At 55.0% G+C, this 5,053-nt stretch overlaps 1 pseudogene; it reads left to right on the top strand.

The window, feature by feature from the left end:
• The first annotated feature begins 279 nt into the window (after positions 1 to 279).
• Positions 280 to 1,652, top strand: LOC136552934 (BTB/POZ domain-containing protein At5g66560-like; annotated as a pseudogene).
• The last annotated feature ends 3,401 nt before the right edge of the window (positions 1,653 to 5,053 follow it).

Raw genomic sequence — 5,053 nt, 5'->3', positions numbered from 1 at the left:
GCTGGCGGACATCTACAGTGGTGGTCGTTTACTGGCGGACACCACACCCTGGTTTGTTGTAATTATGCCAGAAGGCACCGCGAGCCGGTTTTCCACCGGTTGAGGAGAGAGAAAATTTTAGTTTGGACATCCGGTGCCCTTGAGCCACGTTTGGGTCTGGTTGGACCAGCTAATAACCGACCCAAACGTTATTAGCTCACTATCTGGACGCTCTGGACGCCCTGGACGCCACCACGTTCTGCTACGGCGTCCGCGTCGACCTCACCGCTTGGAACGTTGCACCCCTTCGTTGCGCGGCCGAGTATCTGGAGATGACGGAGGAGCACGCCGAGGACAACCTCGCGGCGCGCGCAGAGGCCTACCTGAACCAGACCGTGGTGCGGCACCCCGGCGACGCCACCAAGGCGCTAAAGTCCTGCGAGGAGCTGCTGCCGCTCGCCGAGGACCTCGGCATTGTGTCCCGCTGCGTGGACGCCATCGTCTCACGCTCGTCGGCCGCGCCGCGGTCCTGGTTCGACGACCCGACCGTGCTCGGCCTGCGCATGTACAAGCGGGTGATGGCGGCCATGGCCGCACGCGACGACGTCAGGGCGGAGGCCAGGGAGAGCTGCCTGGTGTCCTACGCCAGGGGCACCATCCCGGGGTTTCGAGGTCCATGCGGCGGCGCCTCGCGTCCGCACCGGTGTCCTTGGAGGTGGAGCAGAAGGAGCTCCTCGAGGTGGTGGTAGCCAGCCTCCCCACGCACAAGTGCTCGGGGCGCGTGGTCACCGCCAAGTTTCTGTTTGCGTTGCTGCGCACGACGCTAATCTTGCGCGCGTCGGATGCGGCGCGCATGGAGCTGGAGCGAAAGGCCGCCGCGCAGCTGCAGCAGGCCACGCTGGAGGACGTGCTCATATTGAACTACTCCGGCACTGCGAAGACGCTCTACGACGTGGACTGCGTCCAGCGGATCATCAGGTATTTCCTCGCGGAGGAGCCTAGAGGCGAGGCATCATCTTCGACGGCGATCGAGGAGGAGGAAGCGGTGGCCACGGAGGTGGCGCGGCCGTCTGCCGTGGTCATGGTGCAGGTGGCCAAGCTAGTGGACAGTTACCTCACAGAGGTTGCGTCCGACGCCAACCTGAAGCCCGCCAAGTTCTGCGAGCTCACGCTTTTGTGCCCGACCATGCCCGTATCTACGACAATAGCGTCTACAACGCCGTCGACATCTACCTCAAGGTACGGTGGAGGCGCGCACGGCACACGGCGCAGAAACGAGCGGCTCCCGCTGTGGGGCAAGTGCTGCAAGTGCTCTTCTTCGAGCAGCTGCAGCTTCGGCGTGCCATCACGAGCACGCTCCTCGCGGCCCTCCGCCGGGGTTGGCGCTCCTCGGGCAGGCCCTAGCGAGGCGGCGGCGTGGCAAGGGGCGACGGCCGCTGGCGCAGGAGAGCCAGGGTGCTGCGGCTAGACATGGACAGTGTGGCGAGCCGGGTGCAGGAGCTGGAGCGCGAGTGCTCCAGCATGCGCAGCGCCGACGACAACAGGGACGGGGTCGAGGCAACGCCTGCGGGCGGGGGGAGTGGAGGGCGCGGCACGGGTGCAAGTTCAATACGTAGGTGTGCGACTCACACGCGCGGAACGTGGTGGCGTCCAGGGCGTCCAGGATGGGATGAGCCCAAACGTTATTGGACCAGCCGGTTAACCAGACCTCACGTTCGTTGGGTTCAAATCGAGGCTTTCTCCATGGCTAGTAGTACAGTCATGCGCCATTGCCTGCATGACGACGCCCGACGCTATTCTTGCGAGGGAGAAAGGAAGGGCGCATCCCTGCACGCTTGTCCGTCCCTGCGTGGAAGCTGTTGCCGGCCATGGGCGCGAGGCCACGACGGCCGGAAGCCATCATCGGTCGCGTTCACAGAGCCGCACGGGGCCGCCAGCTCGGGCAGGCCACGAGCAGAGGCTGCGCGAGCCATGGCGCATAGCTTGGCCGGCGTTTGCTGCGTCGTGCAGCACGCGCACGCACACGAGCACAGGCGTGATTGCGGGGCCAAGGCCCGCGCAACTTGACGGGGCCGCTAGCCGTCCACGAAGACGGCTGCGTCCACCATGGCCAGCTCTGGCGAGGCCGCAGGGCCACCCTCGCTTGCCCCAGGCCACGACCTCCGTCCGCCCGCCTAGGCCGCGATGCCGGCTGTGACCTCCATTCGCCCAGCTCGTGCTCCGTCCGCCCACGCCCAGCACTGCACCGTCACACACGCTGCCCAGGCTACGAGCTCGGCACCGACGCCAACCGCACCCACCATGGCCCGCTCCGGCCGCGCTGGAGAAGCTCGGGAATGCCGCCGCGCTCGTCACCCGCGTGCACGACGGTGTGGAGCGCGCCCGCGGCCACCTGCGCGTTGTCGAGCTCCTGGGGTTCCTGGACGAGGCCAGAGACGGTGGCGGCGACGGCTACGGCAACACTGTGGCGTGGGAGCAGAGCCCGTGCTTCTGCACGTGGATGCTGGCGTTGGGGTACAACGGCGTCATCCCCTCTGTTGGGTCCAACCAGACCAGGTTGGGGCGGACCTAAGTATGGCTTAGGGGCACCAGATGTCCAAAACAAATATTTCTCTCTCCTCAACCGGCTGAAACCGAGCCACGGTGTTCTCTGACATAATTACAACAAACCGGAGTGTCTTCTAACATACAGCTACACTTTGAATGTCCGTCAACAAATGACCACCACTGTGAATGTCCGCCAGCCAATTTTCCCAAAGTATAAATAACACTAATGGTCGAAGCGTAGACAGTAGTTTTAAAAATGCAGTCCAGAGTAACATCGGGTGGAGTGAAGCGGAACAGTGGTCTGGGCGACGGGTCTGGATAGGATAACGCGGCCATATTGGATTCGGATCTTGATGCCAACCCGCGTCGCGAAAAGCGCGCGCAACTCTACTCTACTACTACTTGCTTGCTGTCTGCTGCGCTGCTGGAGGAGATGCAGCACAGGAGCGTGGGGAACCAACCGGGCCACAAGAGGTCGCGGCCGTATGGGCGCGCAACGCCGCGTCCTCGTGGTCGTGGGTCCCTTCCCTGTCACCAACCCGAGATCGCGGGTCGTCACCACCGTCACAACACAAAAACACAGTAACCGCGTGTGCTGGTCGAGTTTTGATTTCGGACTTCGCCGGAGCTCACGAATTCGTCGCAAATTTGTGAACGGCTCAGGCGTGTAGTACTACGGATTTCCGGACCTGCTTGGTTCGCGACCAAAATCTGCCACGCCAAAGATTTGACAGCTAAAAATTGAGCGAGCAAAAAAAGTTACTAAAGATTTGGCAGACCAAATGTGAGAAGTTAGCAAATTTTAGTGGGCAACCAAATACTAGCCAAAATCATAGCTTGCCTAATCCTTGGCTTAGTAAATTTTAGAATGAACCAATCATGCCCTCTGTTGAAACAACCTGAATTATGGAACGATCGAGAAATTCGAAGGCTATGTTAACGGCTGGCAAAAATCTTGCGTTGCATGGTTTTGTCGGCCTGAATACGGAACAAGATAATTGGAAAGTAAATTCAAATTTGGTTAAAAACAAAATTGCACATGGTGCGGGAAATAGATGTGGCGAGAACTCTCGATAATTGGAGACGTGGCAATTCAAAACTAATGGCCCTAGTCAATTTTAGCAATAGATGGGGCAAATGTTGGCAATGTAGACTATGACAGAAGAGGCTTGTGTGTAACAAGTTAGATAGAATAAGTTGCACGAACAACCAAACTCTAACCAGAAATACCGACGTGTTCTAAATTTAGTTATGGCGTCCTTAGGTTGCCGTGAAATAGACTTCTCCGTTAATACCGGCGTGCATCCTGGTACGATGCTTATGCATGGATTGATGATGGATAAGGATTCAGAGTGTTAGATTCTCTCACGTCATCGTTTTTTATTTCGGACTTCGCACGAACTCACGAATTCGGCACAATTTTGTGAACGGCTCAAGCATGTAGCACTATGGGTTTATGTTTCAAACAGCTTGAATATGAAACAAGAAATTCGAAGGCCATGTTAACCGCTGGCACAAATCCTGTGGTTGATGGTTCGTCAACCCGAATGTGGAACAAGAAATTCAAAAGGTATATATTAACTGCTGGGAGAAATATATATAGCAATAGATGTGGCAAATGGTAAATTCAAATTTGGCAAACAACAAAATTGGCACATGCTGTAGGGAGTACATGTGGCAAGAACGGGTAAATCTCAATAATTTGAGACTTGGCAATTCAAAACTCATGGCCCGAATACTTTTGTTTTTAGCAATAGATGTGGCAAATGGTTTCATTAAAAAAGAGATGTGGCAAATGTTGACAATCTTTAGTATGCCAACCAAGTGACCCTAGACTATGATAAGAGAGGCTTGTTTTTAGGAAGTTAGATTAAGTTGCACGCAGTGGCAGAGGACAGATTAAAATTGAGGTGTGACGGATGAAAGCATGCCACGATTTCATCTGCCAATAGCAGTAGTTAGAGGCGATGGAGAGACGTTTTATGTCGTGTGCACTATTAACTAGGCCTACTGTTGTCTTGTTTCATAATCTAGAGACCTTTTCTACAAGTAGCAAAATAGAAATTAAAAGAAAAACAAGTAGCAGAAGATATATGTGGTAGACACAAGGTATGGCATGAGCCATACCGGGCCATGTTGGTCCTCCGCCCCTGGTTGCACGAACAACCAAACTCTATCTAAAAACTAAAATCCGACGTGTTCTAAATTTAGTCACGGCATCCTTCGGTTGCAGTGAAATAGACTCCTCCGTTAATATCGACGTACATCCGAATACGATGCTTATGCATGGATTGATGGATATAAGATGGCGTTTGATTCAATGTTCTCTAACGTAATCTGATTAAGTTTAATAAAAATCCCATTACGCCCATTTTTTTGTGGGATTGAATCACACGCTCCGTTGACTATGGCGTTTTCTGGTTACGTTTGTATTTCCATTTACATTTCCCATCTAAACACCTAGTAAGAATGATGGATATAAGACTCGGAGTGTGTGTATGACACCCGTTAGCAAACTGTTGAAAAC

This window comes from Miscanthus floridulus, chromosome 4 (assembly GCF_019320115.1).
Source record: "Miscanthus floridulus cultivar M001 chromosome 4, ASM1932011v1, whole genome shotgun sequence".
In the NCBI taxonomy this organism is placed as follows: domain Eukaryota; kingdom Viridiplantae; phylum Streptophyta; class Magnoliopsida; order Poales; family Poaceae; genus Miscanthus; species Miscanthus floridulus.
Note: the sequence above shows the minus strand (reverse complement) of the source record. Positions and strands in the feature narration are given on the sequence as shown.